This window comes from Eubalaena glacialis, chromosome 4 (genome assembly GCF_028564815.1).
Source record: "Eubalaena glacialis isolate mEubGla1 chromosome 4, mEubGla1.1.hap2.+ XY, whole genome shotgun sequence".
In the NCBI taxonomy this organism is placed as follows: domain Eukaryota; kingdom Metazoa; phylum Chordata; class Mammalia; order Artiodactyla; family Balaenidae; genus Eubalaena; species Eubalaena glacialis.
The window spans coordinates 87,478,257-87,496,008 of record NC_083719.1 but is presented as its reverse complement, the minus strand read 5'-3'; positions in this window follow the sequence as shown (position 1 = coordinate 87,496,008).

The following is a 17,752-nucleotide window of genomic DNA, read 5'->3' as shown; positions in this document are numbered from 1 at the left end:
TGTTTATTTTTGTTTTTATTTCCATTACTCTAGGAGGTGGATCAAAAAAGATCTGCTGTGATTTATGTCAAAGAGTGTTCTTCCTATGTTTTCCTCTAAGAGTTTTATAGTGTCTGGTCTTACATTTAGGTCTCTAATCCAGTTTGAGTTTATTTTTGTGTATGGTGTTAGGGAGTGTTCTATTTTACATGTAGCTGTCCAGTTTTCCCAGCACCACTTATTGAAGAGACTGTCTTTTCTCCATTGTATATCCTTGCCTCCTTTGTCATAGATTAGTTGACCATTGGTGCATGGGTTTATCTCTGGGCTTTCTATCATGTTCCATTGATCTATGTTTCTGTTTTTGTGCCAGTACCATATTGTCTTGATTACTGTAGCTTTATAGTATAGTCTGAAATCAGGGAGTCTGATTCCTCCAGGTCCACTTTTTTCCCTCAAGGCTGCTTTGGCTCTTCGGGGTCTTTTGTGTCTCCACACAAATTTTAAGATTTTTTGTTCTAGTTCTGTAAAAAATGCCATTGGTAATTTGATAGGGATTGCATTGAATCTGTAGATTGCTTTGGGTAGTATAGTCATTTTCACAATATTGATTCTTCCACTCCAAGAACATGGTATATCTCTCCATCTGTTGGTATCATTTTTAATTTCTTTCATCAGTGTCTTATAGTTTTCTGCATACAGGTCTTTTGTCTCCCTAGGTAGGTTTATTCCTAGGAATTTTATTCTTTTTGTTGCAGTGGTAAATGGGAGTGTTTCCTTAATTTCTCTTTCAGATTTTTCATCATTAGTGCATAGGAATGCAAGAGATTTTTGCGCATTAATTTTGTATCCTGCAACTTTACCAAATTCATTGATTAGCTCTAGCAGTTTTCTGGTGGCATCTTTAGGATTCTCTATGTGTAGTATCATGTCATCTGCAAACAGTGACAGTTTTACTTTTTCTTTTCCAATTTGTATTCCTTTTATTTCTTTTTCTTCTCTGTTTGCCATGGCTAGGACTTCCAAAACTATGTTGAATAATAGTGGCGAGAGTGAAAATCCTTGTCTTGTTCCTGATCTTAGAGGAAATGCTTTCAGTTTTTCACCATTGAGAATGATGTTTGCTGTGGGTTTGTCGTATATGGCCTTTATTATGTTGAAGTAGGTTCCCTCTATGCCTACTTTCTGGAGAGTTTTTATCATAAATGGGTGTTGGATTTTGTCAAAAGCTTTTTCTGCATCTATTGAGATGATCATATGGTTTTTATTCTTCAATTTTTTAATATGGTGTATCACATTGATTGATTTGCATATATTGAAGAATCCTTGCATCCCTGGGATAAATCCCACTTGATCATGGTGTATGATCCTTTTAATGTGTTGTTGGATTCTGTTTGCTAGTATTTTGTTGAGGATTTTTGCATCTATATTCATCAGTGATATTGGTCTGTAATTTTCTTTTTTTGTAGTATCTTTGTCTGGTTTTGGTATCAGGGTGATGGTGGCCTCATAGAATGAGTTTGGGAGTGTTCCTTCCTCTTCAAGTTTTTGGAAGAGTTTGAGAAGGATGGGTGTTAGCTCTTCTCTAAATGTTTGATAGAATTCACCTGTGAAGCCATCTGGTCCTGGACTTTTGTTTGTTGGAAGATTTTAAATCACAGTTTCAATTTCATTACTTGTGATTGGTCTGTTCATATTTTCTATTTCTTCCTGCTTCAGTCTTGGAAGGTTATACCTTTCTAAGAGTTTGTCCATTTCTTCCAGGGTGTCCTTTTTATTGGCATAGAGTTGCTTGTAGTAGTCTCTTAGGATGCTTTGCATTTCTGCACTGTCTGTTGTAACTTCTCCTTTTTCATTTCTAATTTTATTGATTTGAGTCCTCTCCCTCTTTTTCTTGATGAGTCTGGCTAATGGTTTATCAATTTTGTTTATCTTCTCAGAGAACCAGCTTTTAGTTTTATTGATCTTTGCTATTGTTTTCTTTGTTTCTATTTCATTTATTTCTGCTCTGATCTTTATGATTTCTTTCCTTCTAACTTTGGGTTTTGTTTGTTCTTCTTTCTCTAGTTCCTTTAGGTGTAAGGTTAGATTGTTTATTTGAGATTTTTCTTGTTTCTTGAAGTAGGCTTGTATAGCTATAAACTTCCCTCTTAGAACTGCTTTTGCTGCATCCCATAGGTTTTGGATCATCGTGTATTCATTATCATTTGTCTCTAGGTATTTTTTGATTTCCTCTTTGATTTCTTCAGTGATCTCTTGGTTATTTAGTAACGTATTGTTTAGCCTCCATGTGTTTGTGTTTTTAATGTTTTTTTCCTGTAATTCATTTCTAATCTCATAGCGTTGTGGTCAGAAAAGATGCTTGATATGATTTCAATTTTCTTAAATTTATTGAGGCTTGATTTGTGACCCAAAATGTGATCTATCCTGGAGAATGTTCCATGCGCACTTGAGAAGAAAGTGTAATCTGCTGTTTTTGGATGGAATGTCCTACAAATACCAATTAAATCTATCTGGTCTATTGTGTCATTTAAAGCTTCTGTTTCCTTATTTATTTTCATTTTGGATGATCTGTCCATTGGTGTAAGTGAGGTGTTAAAGTCCCCCACTATTATTGTGTTACTGTTGATTTCCTCTTTTATAGCTGTTAACAGTTGCCTTATGTATTGAGGTGTTCCTATGTTGGGTGCATATATATTTATAATTGTTATATCTTCTTCTTGGATTGATCCCTTGATCAGTATGTAGTGTCTTTCCTTGTCTCTTGTAACATTCTTTATTTTAAAGTCTACTTAATCTGATATGAGTATTGCTACTCCAGCTTTCTTTTGATTTCCATTTGCATGGAATATCTTTTTCCATCCCCTCATTTTCAGTCTGAATGTGTCCCTAGGTATGAAGTGGGTCTCTTGTAGACAGCATATATACGGGTCTTGTTTTTGTATCCATTCAGCAAGCCTGTGTCTTTTGGTTGGAGCATTTAATCCATTCACGTTTAAGGTAATTATCGATATGTATGTTCCTATGACTATTTTCTTAATTGTTTTGGGTTTGTTTTTGTAGGTCCTTTTCTTCTCTTGTGTTTCCCACTTAGAGAAGTTCCTTTAGCATTTGTTGTAGACCTGGTTTGGTGGTGCTGAATTCTCTTAGCTTTTGCTTGTCTGTAAAGCTTTTGATTTCTCCATCGAATCTGAATGAGATCCTTGCCGGGTACAGTAATCTTGGTTGTAGGTTCTTCCCTTTCATCACTTTAAGTATATTATGCCAATCCCTTTGGCTTGTAGAGTTTCTGCTGAGAAATCAGCTGTTAACCTTATGGGAGTTCCCTTGTATGTTGTCATTTTTCCCTTGCTGCTTTTAATAATTTTTCTTTGTCTTTAATTTTTGCCAATTTGATTACTATGTGTCTCAGCATGTTTCTCCTTGGGTTTATCCTGTATGGGACTCTCTGCGCTTCCTGGAGTTGGGTGGATATTTCCTTTCCCATGTTAGCGAAGTTTTCAACTATAATCTCTTCAAATATTTTCTCGGGTCCTTTCTCTCTCTCTTCCCCTTCTGGGACCCCTATAATGTGAATGTTGTTGGGTTTAATGTTGTCCCAGAGGTCTCTTAGGCTGTCTTCATTTCTTTTCATTCCTTTTTCTTTATTCTGTTCCACAGCAGTGAATTCCACCATTCTGTCTTCCAGGTCACTTATCCGTTCTTCTGCCTCAGTTTTTCTGCTATTGATTCCTTCTAGTGTAGTTTTCATTTCAGTTATTGTATTGGTCATCTCTGTTTGTTTGTTCTTTAATTCTTCTAGGTCTTTGTTAAATATTTCTTGCATCTTCTTGATCTTTGCCTCCATTCTTTTTCCGAGGTCCTGGATCATCTTCACTATCATTATTCTGAATTCTTTTTCTGGAAGCTTGCCTATCTCCACTTCATTTAGTTGTTTTTCTGGGGTTTTTTCTTGTTCTTTCATCTGGTACTTAGCCCTCTGCCTTTTCATCTTGTTTATCTTTCTGTGAATGTGGTTTTTGTTCCACAGGCTGCAGGATTGTAGTTCTTCTTGTTTCTGCTGTCTGCCCTCTGGTGGATGAGGCTATCTAAGAGGCTTATGCAAGTTTCCTGATGGGAGGGACTGGTGTTGGGTAGAGCTGACTGTTGCTCTGGTGGGTAGAGCTCAGTAAAACTTGAATCCACTTGACTGCTGATGTGTGGGGCTGGGTTCCCTCCCTGTTGGTTGTTTGGCCTGAAGCAACCCAACACTGGAGCCTACCTGGGCTCTTTGGTGGGGCTAATGGCGGACTTTTGGGAGGGCTCACGTCAAGGAGTACTTCCCAGAACTTCTGCTGCCAGTGTCCTTGTCCCCACAGTGAGCCACAGCCACCCCCCGCCTCTGCAGGAGACCCCCCAACACTAGCAGGTAGGTCTGGTTCAGTCTCCCCTGTGGTCACTGCTCCTTCCCCTGGGTCCCGATGCACACACTACTTTGTGTGTGCCCTCTAAGAGTGGAGTTTCTGTTTCCCCCAGTTCTGTCGAAGTCCTGCAATCAAATCCCAGTAGCCTTCAAAGTCTGATTCTCTAGGAATTCCTCCTCCCGTTGCAGCACCCCCAGGTTGGGAAGCCTGATGTGGGGCTCAGAACCTTCACTCCAGTGGGTGGACTTCTGTGGTATAAGTGTTCTCCAGTCTGTGAGTCACCCACCCACCAGTTATGGGATTTGATTTTACTCTGATTGCACCCCTCCTACCATCTCATTGTGGCTTCTCCTTTGTCTTTGGATGTGGGGTATCTTTTTTGGTGAGTTCCAGTGTCTTCCTGTCAATGATTGTCCAGCAGTTAGTTGTGATTCTGGTGTTCTCGCAAGAGGGAGTCTAGAGTTACTTGTTTTTAAATCAATATATTCTCAAGTTCTGATAAAACTGTCTGTGCTTTCTCCATTAGGGATTGGCGGAAAACTTTAGCCATGAGTGGCTTAGTCAAACGTTGTCTTTCCTATAGTCTAGTCCTTAATTTCTTCTTGGGTAGTTTTGTGACTGATGATCATCTTTGGTATGGCATGCACAATATGGCTTTGCTGATTAAAAACATTCTAAGAATTTGCTTATTTATTTACCTAAAGTTCACTCTTGGTGCTTGATTTATATCAATGGTATTTCTGAGTAGTCCTTGTTTCTTTTTAGTAAGAACAGTTAACGTTTTCGATCAGGATGGGCTTTGGTATCTCTTTGCTCTCTGCTTTCATGACCTCTTCTTGATGATGAGTGGGGTATAATTATCCTCGAAGGAAAAATAACAAAAGGAACTTCCATATAAGAGTGAAGCTGAAAGGGACAATCTCATTGGGTAGAATATGAATTCCATCTCTGTGTCTGCTTAAATGTCATAGGACCTCTCTGTGCAAGTGTTGCCTGGTCTTTCACAGGTGACAGCATCTGCTTTTCCTCTTCACAATATTACTGAATGATAGATGAGAAAGTAATTGGAAAAGTGAAAAGTGCTTTGTAAGTGGAAATAGTAATACAACTTATTTAGGAGCAAATGGCTGATGTATAATGAGCAAGTTTGAAGACAGAGATTGACTTGAATTTCTGCCCTGAGAGACTGCGTTTCTTGGATTGCATTGAGTTTATGCATTTTAAGAATAGAAGAAAGGGAATATATATCTATAGATCTATATAGATATACCTATATAGATCTATAGATATATATATATTTGGCCAAAAAGTTCATTCGGGTTTTTCCATAAGATGTTTTAGAATATATATACATATATTTAACTTGTGAGTGTACCCACCCTCTGACACCCTTATTTCTGAATTTTTTTTTGCTGCACAATCAGGAGAAGGGAAAGCTTGAAACCAGCATAGAGATGTGGTGTAGAAGTTGGGGGCACTAAGCTGGGAGAGGAACTTGTTATAATGGAGAGCAAGGAGAGGGAAATTGTGAGAGAGCAGAAGAAAAGGTGTGTAAAAAACCCTGTAGGTTTGTAAGATGATGGCTTCTGAGGTAGCGATGGTTTACAAAAAACCAGTTTTGGCTAGCTAAAAATTGTATCCGCCTTAATATTCTTTTAAAACCTGAAATAAATATTGGATTTCCTTTTAAATTATTTAACAGCTAGATTTTGCTCCCTTGAATTCTACTCCATGCACTGACTGGATAATGCAGGGGTCACAACTTAGGTTTTAGTTATAAATATGAAGGTAAATAAAGAATAAGTCTTTTCCTAAGAATATGGATATACAGAGTCGGACATCTGAATTTTTCAGTTTCAACCTTACCTACCGTTACTGAGTTCTAAGAGTTGGTAGTCAAATTTTGGACAATGATTGAAATAAAATAGGAAATACTGATATTAGGATTCCAAGAGAAACTGGTATTTCCATCATTTCTATTTAACAAGAGGTACCAAGTCAAGAAATACCTAGATGTAAATTTGGGGCTTTGGGAGAAACATTCCTGCTTCCAGGACACTGGGGCATCATTTAGTAAATTGCTTCTCCAGCACTCAGACTGGAGTTGCCAGATTTCTATGAATTTAGGATTAGAGTCAGAAAAAGAGTCCAATCTATTTCCTTTTTAAAAAAAAAAAAATTAATTAATTTTTGGCTGCATTGGGTCTTTGTTGCTACGCGCGGGCTTTCTCTAGTTTCAGTGAGCGGGGGCTACTCTTCGTTGCAAGGCACAGGCTTCTCATTGAGGTGGCTTCTCTTGATGCAGAGCATGGGCTCCAGGTGCATGGGCTTCTGTAGTTGTGGCACGTGGGCTCAGTAGTTGTGGCTCGCGGGCTCTAGAGCTCAGGCTCAGTAGTTGTGGCGCACGGACTTAGTTGCTCCGCGGCATGTGGGATCTTCCCAGACCAGGGCTTGAACCCGTGTCCCCTGCATTGGCAGGCGGATTCTTAACCACTGTGCCACCAGAGAAATCCCCAATCTATTTCAATTACTAGGCAAAAATGGTACAGAATGCCCACCTGTGAAAATCAGCCTTCTTTCACTAGTTGTGTCTGCTGGGCCAATTTCTAATGCGTAAAAGTCCTCCAATCTCTCTTTTGGTCTGAAGATCAGTTGCTGGCTGTGATTTTTAAGTAGCAGTGCCTTTCCTGAGTTGGAAAATACAGATGTATCCATGAAGATGTTGTAAATTGCATATGTGTCTGCATAGGATAAACTGAAGAGTGCTGAAGAGTCTTCGCCCTTATGTCACTCTCCTCTTAGACTTTTGGAAGACTCCAAATTCCAACCATCACTCACTTTTTTGGGTGATAACCGATTTTGGCCACTGATAAATATAACTAAATGTTGTTGGAGCAGTAACATATTTTGGCTCATTAGGGTTGCCTCAATCTGAGTTAGTTTACCAAATTAGCTGGTGTAAATCAGAGCCCTTAGGAAACAAGGAGGGAGCAATGTTTGAGGAAGGAGGGGTGAGCAGAAGGGTTAGGGGAACAGGAGGGAGAGAGAAGGAAAATCATGGAAAGAGTGGTGTGGGGAGTTAGTGAGGAGACTGTGGGGAGAAAAGGTCTCCTTCAAAATTTGATCTAAGATCAATCCTGTCCTGAACAAGTGACTAGAAAAAAAATCCAGCTATTTTTTTCTTTATAATTAATTGTATGGGTTTCTCTTTATTATATTGCTGCAGTTTTAACCCAAACTTTTTTGTTGATGATAACGAGGTTATTTCAAGAAAACAATGAAACAGAAACAAACAAACAAACATTCTTGGATTTCATACTTAGTACATAGAGAAGTAAATTTTAAAGAATTTATTTCAGTAATTCTTTACGTATGTAAAATATATCTGAAACTAGTTCTGATGTTTTAGTGGAAAGACGGGTAAAACAAAACATTTATTATCTGTTTTATTCATACAGAGTTCCTTTTATTCATACAGAAATGCAGTGTTAAGCTCTTGTACTCCTATTGAAAACAGCATCTTAGAATGCATGGAAAGAAGACCCTAAGCATTTTATTTAATTTGATCTGAAATCCATATGCTGTCATTTAGAGAGATCAAGTGTAAGAACCTGGTGGGTATAAAATGTGCTCTGCATGGTCCTATTTAGAAAGATGCCACAAATGTGAGTTTTCACAAGTTCCGTAAAACACATTTTCACACCAAATTTGATACAGACATGTATTACAAAATCTCCCTATTGCCATTTGAATACAGAATGGAAAAGTTTCCCTTGAGTTTACAAGAGTGTTTTCAAGTATAGGTAGGGAAAGTATAAGCTGTATTAACATCTGCACTTGAAACTGCACTGTGGCATTTAAACTTTCAAGGACATCGTAGTAGAGACTACATCCTTCCTTAATGTAGGTCCAGTGGAACTTTACATATACAAAAGAGAGGCTCTAAATGCGTTCTCTCATTACTTCCCAAATTAAAAATGACTTCTGCCACATGTAGAGAGCTGTTATCTCTGGCAAACGGGACGGGGGGAGCAAGAGGACTGGATAGGCCCTGTGTGAATGCATACATTTGTTCAAGTTGTGTAGCTGTCAAGGGAGCTGCATCTATGTGGCCATCAGCCACATTGTACACATACTTTAACTTATAGGAGAGTGTGTGGGCATCTGTGTAGGATGCAGTGTCTGGTGATTCTGGGCGTTTTGACTGAGTGCTGGAGCAGTGAAGGAGAGCCAGCCTGGTATGTGTGTTCACACACATACTCAAGACAGCACACAAAACACGTCCTTACCTACACAGATGTTGGCATGGACACTCCTTGTCCAAACCTCACACAGGCATCACCTAAGCACGTATACTGTTAAGGCTGTATGAGAAAGCACTAATTTAAATGTTTGCTGTTTGTCTTGAGAAAGGGGTGCTTATTTTAAATTCACACAAAGGCATCTTACAGGGTAGTGGAAGTCCTGGGTAAGTGAGGGGACGTTTTATTCTTTTTTTTATATACTTCTATATTGCTTGTTTTATTTTTTAAAAAAACATTTTAAGTTTGTATTTTTTATATTTAAAGGGCAAGAAATTTATATAAGTAAAAGTAAAGTTGGTTTTCTAAGAGGTACATCATAATGCATAACACTGCTGTATATTTTCAGTATCTTTCTGGAAATCCTGAAAGGAGGCTTCTTACTGTGCTGCAACAGAAGTCTGTTTGGGAGAGAAATGACTGTGTTTGAACAATGGGCACATGAATTTTGGATTAACACAGTTTGTGTATGTAAGCAATACTCAGATGTGGGGTTCTAAAAGATGTGGACATAACTACAGTGTCTCATTGATACCAGACTGACTTAAGCCATTCAGAGTTGAGCCTGAGATGCAAAGCATGTGATTGTGTCATGCATGGGCAGGTGCCTGTGAAATCACAAAGCTCTCTAAGGCATACTGCCCGAGAGGTACATCTGTTGCAATGTCTAAGGTTTCTCCAATTACATCTTGGTTAAATAGTCAGTCATTCAGCAAGTATTAATTTAGCATTCACCGGATATCAGGGGAAGAAGAACGCGCTGGCCTTGATCCAGGTCTTTTGCCTAGGCTTAGACTCCATGTGTTTCCCAGCATTGTCAGTAACAGCATTTCCCTCAAGATGGTCAGAAGAGCATGCTGTCCAGCCAGCCAGCTGCTAACCTCCCCACAGCAAGTCATCTCTAATTCAGTGCTAGGCTCGATGCACAGGAATAAGAAACGAAGGAGTCTGCGTTCAGTGTTGCCTTAAATGGATTCTTAAGATATTTTCATGCTGCAACAATTAGGCATTTCAATCTTTTGTGAACCTGTTTGCTTGTTCTGGGAATTCAAGTTTCCAAAATTCTTGGATAGTTTAGACTAGTCTTTATCTATCATGTTATATAAAGTTTGTGGTTTTAGCTATATAAATATGTGCACATATTATCATTACAAAAATCCCATGTAATAGAAAAAATGAAAAAAATCAGATATGCCATTTCTAAGAGATAAGAGCAGTTAATAATTTAATGTGTATCCTTCCAGACTTTCCTTCACTCAAATCTATATGAACTATATTTTCTAAAAATGGGATTATAAAATACATGCTGATCTTAAACCTGTTTTTATACTTAACAAAATATAATGAATGCCAAGCCAATAAATATAATATCTACATTATCTTCTCATCTATATAACATTACATCTATGTCTGTCTTTTGAATATCTTTAATACTTACATTTCTCTAACACTGAAGTTTACTCTTTAGATTAACAGTAATCAATTGTACTTAGACATTGCTAGCTATTGGTAATCCAGAATCCTGGTTCATTTATTAATACAAAGTGCTAAGTGTTACTTGTCAGACTGTTCCTGAGGCCAAAGTCGTTTGTAACCTCTAGAATGAAATACCCTCAGATTCTACTATATATGCTGGTCAGACTCCATATAATTTTTATATTAAAATGTTTTATGTGTACTTTTTTAAAGTACTGCAACTCAGAGCTGCCTTTTCTTTCTGAATTTCACAAGTTTGGCTCTGAAAGGAACAAGGGGCTGTGTCTGCTATCCACGTGGCATATTCTATCCTCCAGCCCCTGGCTTGGTGACACTCCTGTCACATGCAGAGCGGCACCAGCCCCGGAACCCTGCAGCTCTTTCAGAGGAGCTTGCTTCTGTTAAGATTTCGTGCGCAGCAGGTTCAGATTGTCCTGGGCTCACAATTTCTTTTTCATCAGTAGCTGGCATAACTCTAAATAGCCATTCTTTTGCTTCTAATAAGGCACCTTTTTGTTAAATGGGAATGCAATTTAACTTTGCAGAAGCAGTTGCACTGGTCTATTCCCAAGGCCCACTTTGTGTTGAAGAACTGAGGAGAGAGAACACTTTTTCTTTGATCCTGTGGAGCTGGTCATGTTGAGGGAGTAGACGTTCACATTATGGAATTTACCTTTGCTTGTACTAGGATTGGGAGAAAAACCTTATGTAAATAGACAAGTTTCTTGAACCCAACCTCTGAATCCTCAGATAAATGACTACACCATGTCTTACTGCTGTTAGGAAAGCAATCGGTCATTCTAGCTGTGCGTTGTGTGGCTCAGGGTCCACCAACTGACTTTCTCTTGGGTCTGGAGGTTCCTGGTCTCAGACGACCTGCAGTAATAATCTTCTGGCCAGATCGCTTGGTGTCAGATTAATATATAAATCTCCATATGTTGAGTGTTAAGCATGTAATTATGACCATATACCTTTAACATATCAGGCATTAGACTAGATACCTTGCACACGTGATCTAACTTAACCCCACAATCTGCAATGGAGTCACATCACACTTAGAAAAAAATCCAAACTTCATATTACAGCCCTCAAAGCCTTAAGAGATCTGGATCCTGCCTGTCTTAATGGCCTAAATTCTTACCACTCTCTCTTTTGCTCGCTCCAATAGTTACCCATTTATTCTAAGTGCTTGCTATCTTTTAAGAAATACTTTATAAGTGTTTTGTATCCTCACAATAACCTATGAAGTAAGTGCTATTATTAGTTCTGTGTTACAGATGAGGAAGTTGAGGCACAGAGAGATCCTATAGTCACTAAGATGTGAGGCTGAGATTCAAATGTAGACAGATGGGCTTTGAAGAATGAATTCACATTATATTACTCCTCAGTAGAATTACTAAAAGATGACAAAAGCAGGGTGATCTGAGGGCCTCCAGGGTTGAAGTAGTAGCTGCATGTGGAGCCCTAAGGAACGCTTTGAGGGTAGCTGGTTGGCATAGAAGTGACTGTCTTTACAGTGGCCAAGTGCATGCTGACTTTGGCAAAGGAAGGGAAGACATGGCTTTAATTGTTTCCTTTCTGTGTGATCATTCTCCCATTCACAATCCATTTCATATTTGAACACTGAGATAAATGACAGACTGAACAGCATGTCATGAAATTGGGGAGATTTTTCCTCTAACCATCCCCCAAATACCTAGCCTTCAAAAATTATGATTATGCATTCATTATTAATTTATTATTCAGGCTGCTTTGTGCTGGATTTATGCAATGGGTAAGCTAAGCAAACATTTAGCACATTAGCAAAGTAGGGCTAGTATAAGAAAATAAGAAAAATAAGAAATAAAAGAATAAGAAATAAATTTCAAAAATTATTTTGAAATAAAGTTAATTTCAAATGGAGCATTAAAGGAGTTATTGCGGAGGGAGGGGCAAGATGGCGGAAGAGTAAGACGCGGAGATCACCTTCCTCCCCACAGATACATGAGAAATACATCTACACGTGGAACTGCTCCTACAGAACACCCACTGAACGCTGGCAGAAGACGTCAGACCTCCCAAAAGGCAAGAAAATCCCCACGTACTTGGGTAGGGCAAAAGAAAAAAGAAATAACAGAGACAAAAGAATAGGGACGGGACCTGCACCAGTGGGAGGGAGCTGTGAAGGAGGAAAGGTTTCCACACACTAGGAAGCCCCTTCGTGGGCAGAGACTGCGGGTAGCAGAGGGGGGAAGCTTCGGAGCCACGGAGGAGAGCGCAGCCACATTGGTGCGGAGGGCAAAGCGGAGATTCCCGCACAGAGGAGCGGTGCCGACCAGCACTCACCAGCCCGAGAGGCTTGTCTGCTCAGCCGCCGGGGCGGGCGGGGCCTGGGAGCTGGGGCTCGGGCTTCGGTGCTGGCCGGGAGGGAGTCCGGGAGGGGGACTGCAGCTGCCAAAGAGGCAAGAGAATTTTTCTTGCCTCTTTGTTTCGCGGCGCGCGAGGGGAGGGGATTCAGAGCGCCGCCTGAACGAGCTCCAGAGACGGGCGCGAGCCGCGGCTATCAGCGCGGATCCCACAGCAACAGGGACGCAGAGGGAAAAACGGAGAGATTCCCGCACAGAGGCTCGGCGCCGAGCAGCACTCACCAGCCCGAGAGGCTTGTCTGCTCACCCGCCGGGGCGGGCGGGGGCTGGGAGCTGAGGCGCGGGCTTCAGTCGGGTCCCAGGGAGAGGACTGGGGTTGGCTGCGTGGGCGCAGCCTGGGGGGTCTGGCGCACCACAACTGGCCGGGAGGGTGCACGAGAGGGGGTCTGCGGCTGCCGAGGGGGCGGGAGGCTTTTTCTTGCCTCTTTGTTTCGCGGCGTGCAAGGAGAGGGGATTCAGAGCGCCGCTTGGGCGGACTCCAGAGACGGGCGCGGGCCGCGGCTGTCGGCGCGGACCCCAGGGACGGGCGTGGGACGCTGGGGCTGCTGCTGCCGCCACCGGGCAGCCTGTGGGCGAGCACAGGTCGTTCTCCGCGCCGCCCCTCCCGGGAGCCTGTGCAGCCCGCCGCGGCCGGGCTCCCGTGATCCGGGGACAACTTCCCCGGGAGAGCGCATGGCGCGCCTCAGGCTGCTGCAACGTCACGCCGGCCTCGGCCGCCGCAGGCTCGCCCCGCCTCCTCCGTACCGCTCCCTCCCCCCGGCCTGACTGAGCCAGAGCCCCCGAATCAGCTGCTCCTTTAACCCCGTTCTGTCTGGGCGGGGAACAGACGCCCTCAGGGGACCTACATGCAGAGGCGGGTCCAAATCCAAAGCTGAACCCCGGGAGCTGTACGAACAAAGAAGAGAAAGGGAAATCTCTCCCAGCAGCCTCAGAAGCAGCGGATGAAAGCTCCACAAACAACTTGATGTGCCTGCATCTGTTGAATACCTGAATAGACAACGAATCATCCCAAATTTAGGAGGTGGACTTTGGGAGCAGGATATATTAACTTTTCCCCTTTTCCTTTTTTTGTGAGTGTATATGTGTATACTTCTGGGTGAGATTTTGTCTGTATAGCTTTGCTCTCACCGTTAGTCATAGGGTTAGGTCCGTCCGTTTTTTTTTTTTTTTTTTTTTTTTTTTTTTTTTTTGGCTAAAAATTTTTTTTTTCCCTAATAAATGTTTTCTTAATAATTTTTTCCTTATTTTCTATTTTTAAAAAAATTTTTAATAAGTTTTTTCATATTTTTTATTTTAAAAAATTAAAAAATTTTTTTTCTTAATAAACTTTTTCTAAATAATTTTTTTCTTATTTTTAGTATAAAAAATTAATAAATCTATTTTTAAAAATTAAAAAAAAATTTTTTTTTCTTAATAAATTTACTCTTAATAATTTTTTTTCTTATTTTTTATTATAATTGCTTTATTTTATTTTATTTTATCCTCTTTTTTTCTTTCTTTCCATTTTTTCTCCCTTTTATTCTGAGCCGTGTGGATGAAAGGCTCTTGGTGCTCCAGCCAGGCATCAGGGCTGTGCCTCTGAGGTGGGAGAGCCAACTTCAGGACACTGGTCCACAAGAGACCTCCCAGCTCCACGTAATACCAAACGGCGAAAATCTCTCACAGATCTCCATCTCAACATCAAGACCCAGCTTCACTCAACGACCAGCAAGCTACAGTGCTGGACACCCTATGCCAAACAACTAGCAAGAGAGGAACACAGCCCCATCCATTAACAGAGAGGCTGCCTAAAATCATAATAAGGCCACAGACACCCCAAAACACACCACCAGACGTGGACGAACCCACCAGAAAGACAACATCCAGCCTCATCCACCAGAACACAGGCACTAGTTCCCTCCACCAGGAAACCTACACAACCCACTGAACCAACCTTAGCCACTGGGGACAGATACCAAAAACAACGGGAACTACGAACCTGCAGCCTGTGAAAAGGAGACCCCAAACACAGTAAGATAAGCAAAATGAGAAGACAGAAAAACACACAGCAGATGAAGGAGCAGGGTCAAAACACACCAGACCTAACAAATGAAGAGGAAATAGGTAGTCTACCTGAAAAAGAATTCAGAATAATGATAGTAAGGATGATCCAAAGTCTTGGAAATAGAATAGACAAAATGCAAGAAACACTTAACAAGGACGTAGAAGAACTAAAGAGGAACCAAGAAACGATGACAAGCACAATAAATGAAATTAAAAATACTCTAGATGGGATCAATAGCAGAATAACTGAGGCAGAAGAACGGATAAGTGACCTGGAAGATAAAATGGTGGAAATAACTACTGCAGACCAGAATAAAGAAAAAAGAATGAAAAGAACTGAGGACAGTCTCAGAGACCTCTGGGACAACATTAAACGCACCAACATTCGAATTATAGGGGTCCCAGAAGAAGAAGAGAAAAAGAAAGGGACTGAGAAAATATTTGAAGAGATTATAGTTGAAAACTTCCCTAATATGGGAAAGGAAATAGTTAATCAAGTCCTGGAAGCACAGAGAGTCCCATACAGGATAAATCCAAGGAGAAACACACCAAGACACATATTAATCAAACTATCAAAAATTAAATATAAAGAAAACATATTAAAAGCAGCAAGGGAAAAACAACAGATAACACACAAGGGCATCCCCATAAGGTTAACAGCTGATCTTTCAGCAGAAACGCTGCAAGCCAGAAGGGAGTGGCAGGATATACTTAAAGTGATGAAGGAGAAAAACCTACAACCAAGATTACTCTACCCAGCAAGGATCTCATTCAGATTTGATGGAGAAATTAAAACCTTTACAGACAAGCAAAAGCTGAGAGAGTTCAGCACCACCAAACCAGCTTTACAACAAATGCTAAAGGAACTTCTCTAGGCAAGAAACACAAGAGAAGGAAAACACCTACAATAACAAACCCAAAACATTTAAGAAAATGGGAATAGGAACATACATATCGATAATTACCTTAAATGTAAATGGATTAAATGCTCCCACCAAAAGACACAGACTGGCTGAATGGATACAAAAACAAGACCCATATATATGCTGTCTACAAGAGACCCACTTCAGACCTAGAGACACATACAGACTGAAAGTGAGGGGATGGAAAAAGATATTCCATGCAAATGGAAATCAAAAGAAAGCTGGAGTAGCAATTCTCATATCAGACAAAATAGACTTTAAAATAAAGACAATTACAAGAGACAAAGACGGACACTATATAATGATCAAGGGATCGATCCAAGAGGAAGGTATAACAATTGTAAATATTTATGCACCCAACATAGGAGCACCTCAATACATAAGGCAAATACTAACAGCCATAAAAGGGGAAATCGACAGTAACACAATCATAGTAGGGGACTTTAACACCCCACTTTCACCAATGGACAGATCATCCAAAATGAAAATAAATAAGGAAACACAAGCTTTAAATGATACATTAAACAAGATGGACTTAATTGATATTTATAGGACATTCCACCCAAAAACAACAGAATACACATTTTTCTCAAGTGCTCATGGAACATTCTCCGGGATAGATCATATCTTGGGTCACAAATCAAGCCTTGGTAAATTTAAAAAAATTGAAATCGTATCAAGTATCTTTTCCGACCACAACGCTATGAGACTAGATATCAATTACAGGAAAAGATCTGTAAAAAATACAAACACATGGAGGCTACACAATACACTACTTAATAACGAAGTGATCACTGAAGAAATCAAAGGGGAAATCAAAAAATACCTAGAAACAAATGACAATGGAGACACGACGATCCAAAACCTATGGGATGCAGCAAAAGCAGTTCTAAGAGGGGAGTTTATAGCAATACAAGCCTACATCAAGAAACAGGAAACATCTCGAATAAACAACCTAACCTTGCACCTAAAGCAATTAGAGAAAGAAGAACAAAAAAACCCCAAAGCTAGCAGAAGGAAAGAAATCATAAAGATCAGATCAGAAATAAATGAAAAAGAAATGAAGGAAACAATAGCAAAAATCAATGAAACTAAAAGCTGGTTCTTTGAGAAGATAAACAAAATTGATAAACCATTAGCCAGACTCATCAAGAGAAAAAAGGAGAAGACTCAAATTAATAGAATTAGAAATGAAAAAGGAGAAGTAACCACTGACACTGCAGAAATACAAACGATCATAAGAGATTACTACAAGCAACTCTATGCTAATAAAATGGACAACCTGGAAGAAATGGACAGATTCTTAGAAATGCACAACCTGCCGAGACTGAACCAGGAAGAAATAGAAAATATGAACAGACCAATCACAAGCACTGAAATTGAAACTGTGATTAAAAATCTTCCAACACACAAAAGCCCAGGACCAGATGGCTTCACAGGCGAATTCTATCAAACATTTAGAGAAGAGCTAACACCTATCCTTCTCAAACTCTTCCAAAATATTGCAGAGGGAGGAACACTCCCCAACTCATTCTACGAGGCCACCATCACCCTGATACCAAAACCAGGCAAAGATGTCACAAAGAAAGAAAACTACAGGCCAATATCACTGATGAACATAGATGCAAAAATCCTCAACAAAATACTAGCAAACAGAATCCAACAGCACATTAAAAGGATCATACACCATGATCAAGTGGGGTTTATTCCAGGAATGCAAGGATTCTTCAATATACGCAAATCAATCAACGTGATACATCATATTAACAAATTGAAGGAGAAAAACCATATGATCATCTCAATAGATGCAGAGAAAGCTTTCGACAAAATTCAACACCCATTTATGATAAAAGTCCTGCAGAAAGTAGGCATAGAGGGAACTTTCCTCAACATAATAAAGGCCGTATATGACAAACCCACAGCCAACATTGTCCTCAATGGTGAAAAACTGAAACCATTTCCACTAAGATCAGGAACAAGACAAGGTTGCCCACTCTCACCACTATTATTCAACATAGTTTTGGAAGTGTTAGCCACAGCAATCAGAGACGAAAAAGAAATAAAAGGAATCCAAATTGGAAAAGAAGAAGTAAAGCTGTCACTGTTTGCAGATGACATGATACTATACATAGAGAATCCAAAAGATGCTACCAGAAAACTACTAGAGCTAATCAATGAATTTGGTAAAGTAGCAGGATACAAAATTAATGCACAGAAATCTC